This window comes from Idiotropiscis lumnitzeri, chromosome 13 (genome assembly GCF_059441095.1).
Source record: "Idiotropiscis lumnitzeri isolate Australia: NSW breed Sydney's pygmy pipehorse chromosome 13, RoL_Ilum_1.0, whole genome shotgun sequence".
NCBI classification, from domain to species: Eukaryota; Metazoa; Chordata; class Actinopteri; order Syngnathiformes; family Syngnathidae; genus Idiotropiscis; species Idiotropiscis lumnitzeri.
Genome location: NC_142403.1, coordinates 19715672 through 19733905, shown reverse-complemented (window position 1 = coordinate 19733905; position 18234 = coordinate 19715672). Strand labels below are relative to the sequence as shown.

The following is an 18234-nucleotide window of genomic DNA, read 5'->3' as shown; positions in this document are numbered from 1 at the left end:
AAATCACCGGCAGCCGAGATGGGGGACTCGAGTCGAACAATCCGACTCGAGTCAGATTCAATCAGCTATTTTTACGATTTCCTTGGGAATGACTTGACTTGAGCTGGTATCGAAGTGACTCGACTTGACTTTGACTTGAACTTCATGACCTAACAAGTCATCTTGTGTATATTTTAAAATCTGCATTTTAACTCGGGCTGGGTATCGATTTCAATTTCCCAAATCGATTCAATTCGATATGCAAGGGCCTGATTCGATTTAATTTTCGATTCACTTTGATTGATTTTCAATTCCATCAAGGATTTCACGCAATACCAGTTTGACTTTTCTATGGAAGGCATTCTCAGAAGAACCTCTTGCTTTAACTTGGTCCATTCATAAAAATATGAATATTTACATGAAGAATTGAAGCCAATGCTGTAACATTAATCATGTACGTTTTATTAAACTGGACCCGATCAAAACAATCAGGCTTTATGCTTGTTGGCGCTGACTTCACTGCTTCCACCATTTTATTTTGATACGCTACTTTCGTATAATGATAAGATCTCGCAGGACGTGCGAATTCATGTAAATTTAAGGGGGAAAGTCGTTAAAAATGAAAAGTATCGCGCTATGAAAAGGAAAATCGTTTTTTTTGTTTTTTTTTAAACTTAACCCTAATTCTAACACAGTTTGCTTTTAGTGTGGGCAAGAACGCAATAAAGAGAGAAAATAGTTTTTTTTTGTTTTTCTCACCCATAAAAAATCTGAGCTCAGAACCCCGAAGTTGATGTCTTGTGAAAAAACGTCACTTTTGCTTTCAACACAATAGAAGTAAATATGTGTTAAACTTTCTTACATAGTTTCGAGAAAGTTAGCAAATCAAGGCTGGCTTTGCCTTTGACATGGAACCCAATTAGTCAGAATATGAACACGACTGTGTGCTTTCACGCAGATGTGACAGAATCGCGCGATCTTGATGACACCAGGAGTGCATAAAATAGTTGCCGGATGGTGACACTGGTGAGAAATGAGAGTTAGTGTTAAACTTTGCTTTCGTTTCCCATTTACCAGTTTTTTAGACTACAACTTTTGTAGGTTGTATCATTTGGAAAAAAAATATTTGAGCTCGTAAAAAAAAAAAACGTTGCAAAATATCTCCCAGTCATCTAATGGCAGTACGCCTCTACGCCAGCAGAGGGCGTGCAAGCACAGTCAATTTCAGTTCAGCGTAAAATCATGGATTGAATCTCCAAAGCCTGCTCATGTAAAGTTAAATTATGAATTAGGTCAAAATAAAAGTTAACACTTGACATGTAAATCAGAGCAGAATTTGCGCGGCGTAAATACAAATGGAGGCTGCTTTATCATTCTGATTAGAATTTGGTTATCTGGGTGATTGGTGAGATAGACGACGTTGCACGGAGATAAATTGTTAATTAGAAAAGCTGAATATGAATGAGGGGCCCCTCATTGTCTTACATTAATATGTTTAATTTGATGCCGTCATAGCGAGTGATTACAGATAGCAAATAATAATAATAATAATTAGCTAAGATAAACGACGTTTGGGGGTGTCACATGCCCTGGTTTTGTCTTTGACTTCAGCGGTAAACGGCTCAGCTCATTTGAACCCTGTTGTTAACCAAAACAGCAGCACCTATAGCCAAAACAGACTTTCAGAAGCATCAAGGACATGTGAAGTGAATCCAGAGATTTGTTTGAAACTTAGTTTTAAATACACGAAGATTGTTGCTGAAAATGTGCAAAGCAAAGGTTGAGATATCGAGTACAGAATTGCGATGATTTTTTTTTTTTTTGAAGTCATCGTCCCGAATTCGTTGGCCGTTCCCCAACACTTGAATGCCTTCATTCCATGGCCGAAGAAACAGGATGGGGCCTCGGGCGAAAACACATTCAGATCATGTTAGACTTGACACTTTGAGAGGCGTTCGCTTGCGTCGATATGTGCTGCTGTTTTGGTTAGCAACACGCGTGAAAAACAGTTCCTACCTGGTTTCTTTCTGATTGGGGGAGACGACTAATTGGGGGAGGTGGCCCTCGAGCAGGGTGGTTAATCACCTGCCTCCCTTGAAGATCTTGCAACCCCCACCTTTGGCGCCCCCCCCTCACGAAACCCTGCAGTGCTGATTTGCAAGAGGATATTAATCAGAGCATGCGCTGGGTCCTGATGAAATTTTGCTGTTATTGTTCCCAATTTTAGCATCTTTTATTGTCTTCATCACTCATCGGCAGGGTGCCGAGCGGGGTTGGGGTGGGGGGGGGGGGGCAGCAGGTGGGGGGGCTTTACACATGCGTCAATTATGCAAATGAAGCTGCACACTTTTGCAGATTATTTCACTCGCTAGCTGTTGTTTGCGAGGGTTTTGATTATTAAATATTATTACCCCCTTTTTTTTTTTCATTTGGCCCATCTGCTGCAATCAAAGCGGCGCACAAACTCCATTTAAGCGCTTCAAACTGGCACAAACCAGACACGCGGAGAGAGAAAGAACAGACGGGCCGTGTTCAACCGCCCCGAGAATTGAATTCAAGTTTATTTCAATTAGGAGGCACCTAATGATATTTTAATCTGCTGCCTTTCATTTCCAGGAACTGGGCTGTTGAAAGGTTTTCGGGCCGAAATAAGGAACACACAGTTTGACGTTCAGATCTTGGACGGCGATAGTAAATTAAAGCTTTTATCAGCGCTGTTTTCTTGTTAAGACGCTTCACTCGCTATCTTTCTCGTTGTACGATAAGAACATGAATCTTTTTCTACAAATGTTCTTTTCTTTATTTATTAAAAAAAATGGCTTTGCTATTTTTAGAAAGATCCTATTACGGGGAATTTATAACCTTTCACTTGGCAAAAAGTTTGCTAAAACATTATTTCAATAAGTTGTGCTTTGTTGATGTTATTTTATTTTTTTCTAAATAGTCAAGGTGATTTTCAGTAAACGCAGTTTTTTTTTTAATCACCACGTATTAAATTAACTTCTGTATTCATCTCAAATTTGCTGAACAAAAAACAGTTCTCTATGGGGTTGAGGTCAGAGGCTTTACAGAATATTAATCATTTTCTTTTTTTAAAAAAAAGTAGTTTTTTTCATGGTGACTACAATAATCTTTCATTTTAACTGTACAAAAAGTTCCCGAAAAGATTGTTTAATAAAGTTACATTCTGCTCAATATTTCTTCTCCACAATTTATTAGGCATTTGCTTTTTTTATGTTCCAAAAAGGCAAAGTGAAATGCAGTTTTTAGTCATCAATATCAAAGTAAATTTTTTTTTCCACATTTATTTATTTAATTTTTTTATTGAAAAGCCCATTACTCATTCAATTGTAAAAAGACAATGAATTACAATTCTCTTAGTTTTTACACTAAGATGTATTTTATTGAACAAAATCCACAGGTTCTCAACAAAGTTGAGGTTCATTTTCTTGAGCCGATTTGTAGTCAACACAATAGTGAGCATCTCTTAAAAAAAGCGGAAGAAAAATACTAATCTAATCCAATTTCCTTCAGCAAGCTGACCGTTTTTGTGGTTCGGGACAAATGAGACTAGAATATTTAACGTCTGAGTGTGAGGTTGGCTGGTTTCATTGCTGTGGGTTTTGTGTGTTGATTAATTCTATTTATGTCCCGGGTGGTGGAGAACGATGTAGTGCGGCGGCGAGGAGGGTGAGGGGGACCTCTGGTCATCGCATGCCAGCCCCCTCGAACGCGAGACCTTCCTGAAACTCTGACAGAGCTTTGACGTGCTCTGTGTTAATTACAGTAATGGCAGCCATTCTCATTAAGTCATTGTTTACGTACCCCGGGGGGGTCTCGGCGAGGGCCCCGCCTTGTTAGCGCCGTGCAGCTGTTCCTCACCGCCAGAGTGGTGCCGGCCGCCGTCATTTTCAAGAATAGAAGCGCGCGCGCGGTCCCTTGAGGCAGCAAAAATGTCGCCTCGCTCGACCACGCCCCCTTGTGGCGGGTCAAAGGCGTCGCCGACGTCCTTTCTAAGGCTGCGCTAATGCGCGCGGGCTGCGGCACAATCCGTCCTAACAGGCGACATTATTAACAGTTAATCACGCAGGGAAGGCTTTCATAATGGCCTCATTTCTACCAATAGCAGACTAATTATCCGCATTTGCGGCGGCTGTGAATTACCTTTGTGATTACGGCGGGAGCGTCTAATGTGCACTTTACGGTCTCGGGATGACTTGTTGTTTGCATCCGGCACCGCATACACACACGCATGCACTGTGAAGCTCAAGCGTGGCTTAATTAAGAAGGTAAATTCTTAATAGCCCCTGCCATCAATTGCCATGTTTTTCATTTTCTGTTTACTTTTATCTTTTGCTAATTAATGCTACTTATCAAATATGACTGTGGGTGTGTGAGTGTTTATGTTTGCGAGGCAAATAATCTTTTAATCCTCCATTCCTTGTGGAAATATGCGCTGCACTTAAACAAGTCGTTACGACCCGGGCTGCAAGAAAAGGAATGGAAAGAAAACATTTGGTCTGGTTCAATTCACATAAAGTTTTAAAACTTGTTGTTTCGCTCTAATTTATTGGACTAATTGCGGGATGACTTTTTCTTATTTCTGTTTTTATATTCCACTTTGGCCTGACTGTAGCCTGCCCTCCTTCCCTCGGCTCCCTTTTGGCGCTGCAATGTACTTGTTGAAAAAGAGCACGGTGGATTAGCTCCGGTGGCCGACCGGTGAGCACATCTGTCGAACAATCCCGAGATCCAAGGTTTGAATCCGAGCTCCGGCCTGGCTGTGTGGAATTTGTACCACAAATCCACTTTCGAAGTTGGCAACTTGGCAAACGAGACCATCCTAGCTTTATGCTGCATCTAATTTTAGAAGTAATATTATATACTTTACTTATTGAACTTCAAAGTCCGAGAACTGTTATACTGTGCATGTCGTTAATTTGTGGATGATTGTTTTTTTTTTTTTTTAAATCGTGCTCCCCAAAAACTAAAACTAACACTAAAACTAATAAAAGAAAATCTTATCTATAACACTAAAACTAATTAAAAAAAAAACTGACAAACCTGCTTTGAAAAATATTTAAAACTGACTTAATTTAGAACACTAAACTCAAACCAAAATAAAAACAAATTATAATAGAAATTTCTAAACTATTATAACCCTGCTCAGGACCAGTCGCTCAAGTCAGTAAAACATGTTTTATTTATTTATTTTTTTTTTTAAATCATACAAGAATGAATGTATACAATATCTCACAAAAGGAAAGCAAAAGAACAACGCAGCGTGTCAGCGATTGATGACCGCACAGCCCCGAAAGTGGTTGTATGTGCTGGTGTCTTAATTAGCGTTGAATTATTGCCACTCACGCAAATGTTGTTTGCCTTACTTTCAGGGGATTCGAGGCTTTAAGGCAGTTTTTTTTTTCTTTTTTTGGTTGTTGGTTGTGGCCTCATTTTTCCTCCTTTTGCACATCACTCGTTTGTTCTTCTTTATGTTACATTAGCAGCCAGCTAGCTTGCGGCGTAGACATGTTTATGTGACCCGGTGATTTAAGTCGGTGTTCATTATCGCCATAAGTACCTTAGACATGTTTTTGCGAGCCTCCGCTCATTAGACTAGCGAGTAACGTGGACATGTTTATGTTATCGTACGGTCATTATGCTAGCTAATAATGTAGACACTTTTATGTTAGCCTGCGTTGTTAGCATATGGCCATTGTACTAACTAGTACTGGAGACATGTTTATTGTATGCTCGTCGGTGTTTCAAGCCTGGCTTGGGGTTTTAAACAAGAGCAATGGATTCAAATTTAGGGTTATAAACTTGGGTTATGGTTTCTGAGGGTTTCAAAATACAACACGAGTTTTCAACGGGTTCTGCTCATTTTAGGCAGCTGGCTAAAGTGAAGCCCTTTCTTTCCCAGCGGCACTTGGAAACAGTGATCCATGCCTTTGTTACTTCTTGGCTAGATTACCGTAATGCACTTGACTTTGGAGTCAGCCCGTCCTCCCTCAAGCATTTCCAGTTGCTCCAAAATACTGCTGCTTGTCTTTTAACCGGCGCTTGGAAGACAGATCACATCACCCCAATCTTGACTTCTCTTCACTGACTCCCAGTGCACTTTAGATTTCGCCTTAAGATACTTCTGGTCGTCTTCAAATCTTGAAATGGCCTCGCCCCAGCGTAACTCTCCGAGCTCCTCAACCCCTTAGCACCTGGTCTGCGGACCAAATGCTACTGGAGGTACGGAGGACTAAGCGTAGCCTTTTCTGTTGCCGGTCCTTCCCTATGGAATGAGCTCCCATTAAATGTTCGGCAAGCCCCGCCCCCTCGCTGTCCATTTTTAAAACGCATTTTTATTCTTTAGCTTTGGACTAAACATGAGACTGTCGCTGTTTTGCTCGTATCTACTGTCTACGTGTTTATGTTTTCATTTGTGTTCTAATTCATCGCTAATTTATATTCCACCCGATGGAAAGCGCTTTGTTAGAGCTCTTGTGAAATGCGCTTTATAAATAAAGTTGTATTGTATTTTCTCCGGGCCTGCCACTACGACGGCACTTTTCTCCTTGAGAGTCAAAAGCGGTACGGCTCAAATGACTCAGCTTTAATTAGCCTGTTGCTATAACGAGGTGAAGAGGAAGAAAAAGAAGACGTAGTCAGAGGCAATCGGCGGTGCAAAGTGCAAATGAGACTTACTTACTCACAAATGAATTACAGTATACGCCCTTTTTTTTTTTTTCTTTCTCTCCGTCTCTCCCTCACCCCAAGCCCATTAATTAAATCCTCTGGCATCGGAAGTCGTTTTCTTAATTTCAAGTTCCATTAACATAATAAACAGCGTGTGAGTTAGCACAATGTGATGACGGTAATGGAGGCTATTTATTTGACGTTATTATTTAAAGCTTGGCTAATGGGAGGAGAAACTGAAATATATCTCTGACATGGGGGAGGAAAAAAAAATCCCGTCAGGCTACGGTGGTGACGCCTCGGCCGCCTTTTAAAGAGTCACCCGAAAGGTTTGCATGCCGATAATTTAAAACATAATTAGCTGGCTCTAATTTAAGACCGAAAATGCCCCACAGCTTGAAAAAATAAAATGAAATTATTATTAAAAGACAATTACAGGAAGGGAGAAAAAAGGTATAGTTATACACAACATTGTGGCGCGATCACTTGATTCTGCAGGGTTTGGGTTTTAAACGTAAAACCTTAGTTGATGACAGTGCTTCTCAATTATTTTCTGTTGTGCCCCCCCTAGCAAGAAAAAAAAATTATTCCCCCACCACTCTCCGTCGCAACCATAAATAATAGCATTTGTCGATAAAATAGTTATTGCTACACCGCCGCAGAACAAAAAAAAGAGATATAGTTCAACTTAGAAGAATAACCTGAACATTTTTTAGTTCAACCTGAACATTTTTAGTTGATTGTAAAATAATTTGCCTGAAATTCAAAAAGTAAGTTTTAAGATGTAAACATTTTTGACAGAATTATTGAATCATTTGCTTGTGAAAATGAAATTAAAATCAATAAATAAAAAAAATCTATTTGACTTCAGCCACATTAACTCAAGAGCACAATATATAAAACACTTTAACCTAAAAAACAAAAATGAATTAAACAATTTTTTTTTTATCCAATGGGCAATGAGAGCACCACTGCCAACTACTGGAGTGGATGTGCAATTACACTTCATTGTTGTATGGCGGGGAAAATAAGCATGTTCCCCAGGGTCACACGTGGCCCCCTTTTTGTGTGTGTGTGTGTGTGTGTGTGACAGATATTCTGAAAAAAAGTTGCGGCCTCAATTTAAAGGGTGTTAAGAACCGCTGGTTTAAAAGTTCAGACTGGAAAAAAAAAATGAGTTGACCATAAAATGTACTTACAGACAGTATATTGTGTTTTTTTGGTGCTAAGTGACAAATTCTCCCACAAAGAGAGCAAATTTCATTTCGACAAACGCGCACTGTCACAACGAGTCCATTCTCTCCTCATGTAGACTTATTATTATTGTTATTTCCTGCCCACAATAAATTGCTTGTTTCTGCGCGCTTGGCGTGTCGGATGTCGTTAGGACGACAGCGGATCGATGCGTTGCGAGGTACTCGAGGTCCGGCGGTGTGATCGGCTTACCGCACGTTTTCCTGGAATCAACGCTGGCTATGTTGCGCTGAAATGAATCTCCGGCGAAATCGTGACCCCCGATCAGACCTTTCGATTGGCAGCTCTCAAAATGATATCAATAAAAGCCCAACTCTGCTTTGTCATTGCTCCGAAGGTTTCCTCTTGGCAGGGCATGTCGACACCCGTCCGTTAGCGCGCGTCCACCGTGACACCATTGACGTCTCCGCAGTCCAAACATGATCGACGTGTTCCGTCTCTGAGGGCAAGACAGAAATTCAAACTCGGGTGTCAACGGAAGTCTGATATCGAATTGTTTGCATTCGAAAAGCGTCAAAGCGCGGCTTGTTTGTTTTTGAATCGCTTTAATCCCTCAACATTGAGAGTTCTGGTGTCAGAAGACGGTCTTGAGTCGTTCCGATTTCTGTGACAAATTTGCGTCTGCCCATACCGAAATGGTGTCCGAAGCGGGCCTGTTTGGCACTTTTTGGGGGTATATTATCTGATGTTGCCGCAGTGAAGTGACGCCAAGGCTCGGGCAGAATTCAGGCCGAGTCGCTCCATTAGATTAGCCGTCGTCCGTAATCAGTCACGCGGTGGCTGGAAGCCGAGCGACGCCGAGGCCCGCCCCGCGCAATGGAGCGGACATCGATCTGTCTTCGCCGTCTTTAGCTGATTGAGTCGGATCATTAAAAAGCTTCTCGTTACAGATTGTTTGTCGACACGCTTCGTTGTCTGTCTCGGTGCCGCCGAAGTTGGAGCCGTCTTGCTTTTTGTCGTAAAATTAGGGGTCACCAAAGGTCTGGCATACCGTAATTGACGTGATCATTGGGGGACATTCGCTGGCTTTGAGCGTTTATTTTGCAATCCGTACGATTACCGGCACCAGTTACGACCAGATCCCTGTAGATGGCGACGTTGCATCACTTTGGATCTGAGATCAGCATAAAATCTCTGCTTGTCGTGTAAATTATGAGGAAGAGACCACTCGATTGTCGTTGTACTTTGTGCAGTTTGATAATTTAACCAGTTATAAATCGCTGCTGTCTTTAAAAAAAAAAAAAAAGCTTAATGCTGACATAATAGTGCCTTGACGGAGGTCATGATTAACAAAGCAGTCATCACAGACGCGTCATGAGTGGAGCGACGGCCCATCGGGGGATCAAAAGGTGACCTTTTGCCGTACGAATGTGTTGCGACGTTGTCAACCTTCATGTGGCGACGCGCTGTGATGGCTCAGCGAGAGGAAGGAAGCCAACAAGAAGCAAGGAAGGATCAAGAGAACGCCTTTCAGCTCCCATACATCACTGACCACGTCTGTAATTCCTTCATAATAATCACGGCGAGCAAGTGGCATTTTCCACATTCTTAACCATCATGCAAAACGGAAGGAAACGTTAAAAAGTTACGGGATCAAACGTCATAATGTTTGAAAACGATAAGCGCTCCGGTACTTTTGGTTTGCAGAAGTGAGTGGTTACCACTGACCGGAACTGAAACATCCATCCATCCATTTTCGGAACCGCTTTTCCTCACAATGGTCGCGGGGGGTGCTGGAGCCTATCCCAGAGGTCGAACCCACGACCTCTGCACTGTGAAGCCATCGTGACACCTTAAACTGAATCAAAGATTTAAATTCAACTAAAAACCAACATCAGCTATTAATTTATTTTAACCCAAATTGTCAAATTGCACGCAGCTGCAATGTGTGGGGGGGGGGGGGGGGAGTGCTGCTTTCCTATAATGCACATTGCGCTTGTTGAGGCGACTTTTTAATCTGTGTCAGACAAGCACAGTGGAAATGAGTGCTCCTTTTAAAGGTTTGATAAATGTGCACGTCCCGGCGTCCCTAATCCAATAAGTGTCACGACGACGACAACAACAACAACAGCCGTTCCCTCTGCCCGCTTTTTTTCTGCTCTTCATTGAAAGGACGCGAGCCTAATGAGGCGCGCGCAATGAGCTCGCGCCGCGTACTTTGAAGGTATCAATACGTGGCCGCTCCGAGTGCATTAGCGACGCGAAGTCTTGTGACTCGGCGCGCTCTCATTGGCCCGCGAGCGCTCACGTGACCGCCGGTTATATTTCATCATTTGCGTCGCTATCACGGCCCATTTGGAAAAGTGCAAATTCTAATTAGCCACGAGCCTCTTGTTCCTTAATGCCTGGAATATTAAATTATTCCTGCCCCCTTCACCCCCCCCCCCCCCTCCTCCTCGGTGGAAGCTATGCAAATGTCCGCTCATATGTCAACGGCTTTCCGAGGTCCTTCTCGTTTGTTTGGCGACGCTCTCTTTGTTTATGTGCATTAGCGCTCGTGCTAGGCGACGCTAGCTAAGTGAGAGCGCGGCGTTGTTTTGTGCTCGGCGTCCATTAAGCTGCCGCTCACGTGAGTGTTCCAACTGCTTAATGCTCGCAAAGCGACTTTAAAGTGCCGGCGGGCTGTAACGTGTTTACGTCCACTATTTGTAAACACTAAAGCGACGTTTAAAGAGGTCCAAGGCGGTATATAGCGCCTCGTGCTAAATGCACGAGGAAATGTCAAAGAAAACAACAGAAATAATGGGTGAAAAACGAAAGAAAACCCAACGCCTGCCACAACGTTTCTTCTTCCTTTCAATTGCGTCTTTGTTGTTGTTTGGCTGTCCAAGTAAAATTACATTTTGAGGGCTTTGTAATTTAAAAAAAAAAAAAAAACATCCTCTGAAGATGCTTGAAGTTGGCAAAATGAAAGTCGGTAGGCATGTCTATCGTGAGTAGACCCACAAAAGTCTCGCTAAGCCATAAAAGAAAGTTTTGTTTTGAAACTAGAGATTTTATATTTTGTATTATTGCTCATAGAATGATAAATAGACCCACAAAAAAGTCTCAACGACCTGTGACTAAAAAAGGAAAATGAAATAAGGCGATTTGGTCTGAAAAAATTATATCAGCAAATTACTGAATACTTTCATACGGATGTCGGATGAAATAGTCTGCGTTAGGCAAACATGATACAATTATAGTTGGAAAGAAGATTAAATGTAATTCACTTTAAATGTGGCACATTAGAGACGTAAAGAATATTCTAAATGCCACCATGAGAGTTATAAATATGATATAATAGAGTTGTATGCAACATTAATTATGATGCATTCCAACAAAATCTGAAAATCCGATACAAAGTACGATGCATCATTCAAGGTGTGTAGAACGTCCAGTTGAGCTTAAATATGAATTTATGGAAGCACCATTAGAGGTATGTAGAAAAGTGCAAATATATGTATGCTAGAGGAAAATATGAATATGGTCAATTAGAAATAAAAATTTGAACCTTAAATATGACAGCAACATTTGAGTTGTATAGAGTGTCACGTAAGTTATTTAAGAGATTCATGCACGTCCAGTCGCACGTTGAATATGCGACATTAAATTTTTAAAGTTAAATATGATATTACGATTGAAAGACATTTCATAGAAAAAAAAACTGACATTGGTTCATTTGTGCATGCAAAATTGCAGCAAAGGAGAATTACACAAAGTACTTTTGATGGAAGGAAGTGCGTGGTCAGACATAAAAATAAAAAGTGCTTACATGCACTAAATGTTGCGCGAGGTTACTTGAAGGTAAAAACCCGATCAAAGGATTCCTCATGTACATTTTTTACCCCCGGCAAAGCGCTTTCGCCGAAAGGCCCGCAACAAGAAGGAGAAGAAAAAGACGGCAGCGGTTGACATGACAGCGGCTCTGGATTATTAGTACCATTATTATTATTATTATGGGATGGAAGCCCCGCTCGTGGCCCGGGGCGAAGCTGTCTGCTATCTTTGCTTCAAAGACGCTCGTCTTCTGCAAAATCTGACATGTGGCTGCTGCTCGGATAACGAACCAGCGCGTGTCTCATCTGACAACTTCACAACCACCTGACATTTCAAAAACACCTCAGAGGAACCCACGCACACCCGTGCACGCTCGCCAAACTATGTGTCCCACTGCATTGTCATAGGGATGCCATCAACAGTAAAAAATGAGAAAATAATTTCAAGTTAAAACATGACGCACAAGGAATCAAAACCACATGGTAAAAATGAATAAACAAAAACATAAAAATAAATGAAAAATATTAAACGAGACGAGATAAAAAAAAAGGATTAAAAAAAAAAAAATCCCCCAAAAATTCTAAAAAACAAATAGAAAATATTAAACGAGACAAGATTAAAAAAAAATTCTTTCAAAAATACAAAAACAAAATCCCCCCAAAATTAAAAAAATAAATTAAAAATAAACGAGACAAAGAAAACTATATTTTTTTAGAACAGAAAAATTCCCCCAAAATTTCAAATGATTAAATTAAAAAAAATCTAATTTCACTTATAAAAGATCAAAATAAATACATTAAATTAAAAAAATTAAGTCAAGTCAAAAGCTTAAATAGATGAAATTATTGAGAACATGAAGTATATATATAAAGATAACAACTTATTAATACGCAGACAAACATAAGCACATTTAGAGAAATAATAATTTTTTAAAAAACAAAGTAAATATGAGTAGCGAAATACATTTTTAAAAAATTGTAAAAAAGAAATATTAAATACCAATATTTTTCTTGGCATCCTGGAGTTGAAGCTCAGGGGATGTCGTTAATAGTTGTGAAGCCCCTTGAGACTTAAAGGACCATATAAACAAATTGGACTTGACTAATTCACGGCCAACTTTTCCTGAGAACCGAAATTATGATTTCTGCGTGTGTTGGATGGAAGTAAGACTCTCATCGTAATCAGCAGTTCAGTCTTTGACTTGACAGTCAGCAGGTACGTCCCCAAAAAAGCCCAAATCTCATATTCACTGCGACTGAACCCCACACAGTAACTGTCGTAGCACATTTGATTCTAAAACGATATTTGGTTAAGCAGAGTAAAATTTGGCAAAATATTCATTCAATAAAATGTATTCTGAGAATTTTACGAATAATTTTACTTCAATTTTTTTTTATTTTATATTTTACTCTCAAATTTTAGTCTGTGTATCGGGATCATTTTTACAAGTAAAATGTGTTCCAGAGAAATGACTGTGACCTCCGCGCACCGCTTTTGGTGTGAATATTTTCAAAAAGTGAAGTAAAGCTAAGCTTAAGCGCTGATAAAACATTTTTTTTTTCTCCCAGCGGGATAAATAATGTAGGCAGCAGCGCTTAGCGTTAGCCTCTTTGCATATTTCAACGACATTAAAAAGGGGAGTCGGGCGACAAAAAGTATTTAAGATGCTGACCTGCTCAGGTCATCTCCTCGTGCGCTGCTGAGGGCCGCCGCCAAAACCAACATTATTTTATTTGATTTTTTTAAAGGAATATAAGAAAATAAAAAGAAAAAAGGAATAGATATTTCTAATATAAACAATTAAATTAATTGACAAAAAATCACAACAAATAAAAAATAATAGATATAAATGATAACTAAAAGAAATTTGTAAAACAAATATATATATATATAAAAAAACTAAACAAACAAACATCATCCAAATCTTGTATTGTTCAAAAATCCCAAATAATCTTTTTTTTTTCTTTGGAACATGCCCAATCCTTCTCAGTTTAGGACATCTTTCTGGAAAAACATAATTTACAGCAAAATAAACAAAAATAAAAGCATGAGATGATCAAGACCATGGTGTTATTTGGAAAAAAAAGTTTGCTAAAGTTTGAATTTTCTAAAAATAAAATAAAATAAATAAATACAGCTTTATTTTCTAATTCTATTGCGCTTCTTTTTCTTGTTTGTATTTTGTTTCTGTTGGCCTTAATGGTCCTTGGCATTGCATGGACTGCAATCGGTATTTCTCTCCTCAAGATTCGGACTTATTTCCTGAAAAAAAAGTCACATTTTCTCTGTCAATCAATGAGAAATGATTTGTGTATTCATCGGTGCGGCGTTTCTCTAATTGTATTGACGAGGCCCGCGCGCACGTCCATCCGCCGAGGCCCATTTGGCCAACCCCGCGCAGCTAATTAGCTGCTAGCATGCCGCGCCCGTCCTCGCCTTCAAACGTATACAAAATGGAGGCCAGCCATGAGCGCGAATGCATTAGCACATTTTGAAACATCGGACGGGAGGGGAGAGAGGGGGATTCGGGGTAACCTCTATTTTTTTTTTTCCATGTCATTCGTCATAGTCCCAGCAGGGGTTGAAGAAAAGCTAGAAATACATTTGAGAAGGTACTGTACTTTAATTTAAAAATTTGAGAAACAGAAAATGAATGGTTAATGTTCCCCCAAAACTCTCAAAATGAATACTTGGGGGGGGGCTGTGGTGGGCGACTTCATTTTTAGAAACAACAACAACAAAAAAATTACATTTTAAAAAATTTTACTCTTCTCAAAAGATTTTTGTGAGAAAAAAAAATTCAGCTTTATTCACGTAACGTTGCGTCTTTTGCCCATTTTTTTTTTAAATTGATAAATAGGACAAGAAATTGCAATTGCATTGTACATTTTGGGGGGATGGGGGTGAGTGAATTAAATATTTTTCCCTCAAAGATGAACACTTGTTTTTGGAAAAATGTAAATTTTTCAGAAAAAAAATATTTTAAGATCATTACTTCGTTCTCTGCAAAAAAAAAACATACAATTTAAGAAAAAAAAAAATATTTTTTTTTTAACCCTGAAAGATGAAGACTTATTTCTTGAGCGGTTACAACAAAAACATGACCTTTTTTAGTGTGGATAAAACTTCAGGAAAATATGACTTTGTTTGAAAAAAAAAGACCATCAGCTGGAGGCTAACGCTCCGAATCGGTGAGTTTTTCTTTGACTTTTTTCCGATAGAAAAATTCTCCAATAGGTCACTTCGCAAAGTAAAAACAACATCTTGCCATCCGTTGCCCAAAAAAGCAGTCATTAAGCTATTTAAAAAAAAAAAAAAAGTAGTCCCGCCTCCAAATGTGGTCTGTGTCTGTGGTAATTGGATCGTCATGAGCATTCAAGCTACTTTGCTAAGATGCTATCTGCAAAGGCGGCGCAGATATGAGAGGCGTCCTCGTCGTCGTCTTGCTTTCTATCTAAATGGATCTGCTTTTCAAAGCCTCAAGGACACGTCGCACTTCCGCGCTTATCTTCATCTACTGCTCCACGTCTGTAAACATTTGCATGCCGTGCGCTAAATAATGCCTGCGCACACACACACAATGACTTGTTTTAGCCATCTATCACAGCGGACGTCGACGTTGACATGTCATCAGAAAGTAGCCGCTGCCGTCGTGCTCGTCACTATGACAACTTATGTGCTGCATTGCGGGCGTCTACTTTGGGCAATTTCGTCGCTTTCTCGCAGGGAAGCAAGGCCGGATGAAATTCTGAGCTGAATTGAGAATGAAGCAAAAATTCCAATTCAATTCTTGAGTGTAATTGTAATTGAAATTGAAACAGGAAGCAAAATTGCAATTGAACTTGGAAAAAAACAAAAAACAAATTCATGATGCAAAATTCAAGTGTATTTAACTAACCACGGATCTTAAGGATGTCATGCACACGATAGTTAATCATAGTCTGGTGTATAAATAGTCACGTATACTAATTGTTTTATGTTTTAACAATAAAAGCCAACTCGGATAAAACAGATCATGAAAATTGTAAAAACTTTGAAATTGTAAATTCCCAGAAAACCTTGCTCTTTGTCGTTAAAATGGCTGCCCAAACATTTTGTTTGGAGCGCGTCAGATATGTGATGAGAACGAGTCTCTCTGAATTCAATTCCACTTCAAGCTCAATTCAACATCAATTGAAATTCAAATTCATCAACTGAATTCATTAGAATTTGGAATTTTTCCACAGCCCTGCAAGGAGGGCACCAGAAAGAGGAGAATTGGTCGCAAGGTGCCAAGAAACCAAGAGTGGACTGGTCGCCGGTCAATCATCAAGGGTCATTAAATAACACTGGGACTGGTCGCCAGCCAATGTCACAGCACGTATAACTAAACAATGAAGTGGTTATCAGCCAACATCAAAGAACAAGTGGACAAAAAAAAAGGACTGGTCGCTGGTTGATGTCAGGGAACATATTGACAAACAATGCCTATCTCTTCTAGGACAGAGAAACCAGCCAACATCTGTGCGTGTACGCACAAACAAGACTGATGAGGACAGATGGGAACGAACGAGGAACTTTCAAAATGCGAGGCAGACGTGCAGCCCACTTGCGACTGGCGCCGCTGTCTAATCAAATCGCTTTTATTGCACGTCGCTGTATTTTCCCTTCAATGGGTAGGTGCTCCCCCGCAGGCCAGATGTCGTCTCTCAGCGTGGAGTGCGCAAAAGGTCAACGTCCCAAAGTCCACTCCGGCAAATAGCGTCGCTCGTTAAGATTTGATCAATCTGAGGCAATATCAGGAAATGACATTTCAAGAATTATTATTATTGCATTTTCTTTATGATTAGATTTGCTCTCTGAGAGCACTTAGCCGAAGAAAATGTCTAAATCAAACAGCCTTCAATCATCAACAAATTACGTTTCCGACGCGGCGAGCCAAGGCGGCCGAGTAGGCAAAGGTCGAAGTGCGTGCGTCCCAATGAAGTCACGACAAGAAAGGCCCTGGTTCAATGATGATTTTATTTTGTTAGCAAGCATAGATTTGCAAGTAAACCTTGCTAGCTAGCAAACCAGGATGAGTGAACGATTGAAAGTAGGCCGAAATGAAACGTGTGATGTTTTAAGCTGAAGGTGAAGTAGTAAAAAAAACTATGGGATTAATGTGAACACGCATAGCATCAAGAGCTAGTATATACCTAGCGAGCTAGCGTACCATGGCAAGTGACTAGCTAGCTACAGGTCATGAGGAAACATGCTTTGTTTGAGATGACTGTGAATTAGTAAAGAAAGTTGAGCACAGATTGTTAGCTGACATTTATGAGAAAAGGTAGCTAGCTAGCACGGCCTTGCGAAAATGAACTACAAGTAAGTGGGAAAAAAATTGTGTGCTATTATAGCATCCTATAATAGTAAGCGGTCGTATCACGAGTGAACGGAACTGGCTTGCATGCCACGACAAAATGTGCTTCTTGAAAAGTAGAAAAGAATACCTCAAAGTAAGCTAATAAGATAAGATTGCAAGTCAGACTAGTGAGCGAGCAGACCTAGCATAAAATGATGAGCGAGTTGGCGCGACATGATGAGTGAACATGGATCGCTAGCATGCCATTCTGACATACGCTGCATTAGACAGCAGCAAATGTCATTTCAAACCTTCCTCAGAGCGAGCTAAAATAGTCAATTGGAAACAAGATGGAATGGAAAACTTGGTTAGCAAGCTAACATTGACGCTATGACAGCGAGATCCAAGCGCACACCTTCTACCTCAGCGCGGCCAAGCCAGTGCTAAAGATTAGCACACTACACCACAGATTACATTTAATCACGTCATTGGCACGCTTTAGCACGCTAGCCTCTTAGCCAGCCTGTATTCTGATTTCCTGGTTGAAAAAACGGCTTATTTAAATCTGACACATGACACCTTTTGATGGGATTTTCTCTCAATGTGACCATTTTTGGGGGGGCAAACCTAAAAAAAGCTCTTTCTGCCAGGATCGTGATATCGCCGGTGATTTCATATCCTCTATATTGGGAACTAGGTTTCTTCTTCCAGTTCTTACATGTGGAATTGAAACTCTGAACTATGGCTGGACAATTAATTGATTGACTTGGTGAAGTGGAGTTGGAGAAAACAAAGCTTTCAATATTCTAATTACCTCACAAATAATGCAGAATTTAAAAATATTTTCCCTTAAAAGTCCAGAAATATTTTTTTCCCTTAAAAAAAAAACAAATGGAAAAAAATTTACCCCTTTATTAATTACATTACATTTTTTTTCCTAAAGAGTCTCCCAATTGTGTAGTGACCCATTTCTCTCCATATTTGTATTCTCGTTTTTGTTTTCTGTCAGTCCAGCTCATTAGCGACGGACGCCAGGCTGTGGCGGCGCTACCGGGACAGATGGTGTTCCAATCTGCCTCCATGTGAACACTGACTCATCGTCATCATCATGATCATCATCGCACATCAGATGCTGTTCAACACATGCCTGATTTTTTGCTCAATTGGAAGGAGCCTTACACAACAAGTCTGCCATTTTGGTTTCAGGCTCATTTTGGGGCGAACGCGGG

The 18234-nt window shown here is 40.2% G+C and overlaps 1 protein-coding gene and 1 long non-coding RNA gene across 2 annotated transcripts in view; one reads left to right on the top strand and one right to left on the bottom strand.

The window, feature by feature from the left end:
* The window catches only part of LOC148324960 (kynurenine--oxoglutarate transaminase 3-like), a 25596-nt gene extending 7362 nt beyond the window's left edge, over positions 1–18234 (top strand). Inside the window, exon 14 of the transcript XR_015846300.1 lies at positions 18015–18234. The gene's annotated coding sequence lies outside the window, so the exon portion shown is untranslated. The remainder of the gene's footprint in view (positions 1–18014) is intronic.
* The window catches only part of LOC148324959 (uncharacterized), a 37767-nt gene continuing 26964 nt past the window's right edge, over positions 7432–18234 (bottom strand). Inside the window, exons 2-3 of the long non-coding RNA XR_015846301.1 lie at positions 9592–9721; positions 7432–8362 (exon numbers count right to left, since the gene is read on the bottom strand). This is a non-coding gene — a long non-coding RNA (uncharacterized LOC148324959). The remainder of the gene's footprint in view (positions 8363–9591; positions 9722–18234) is intronic.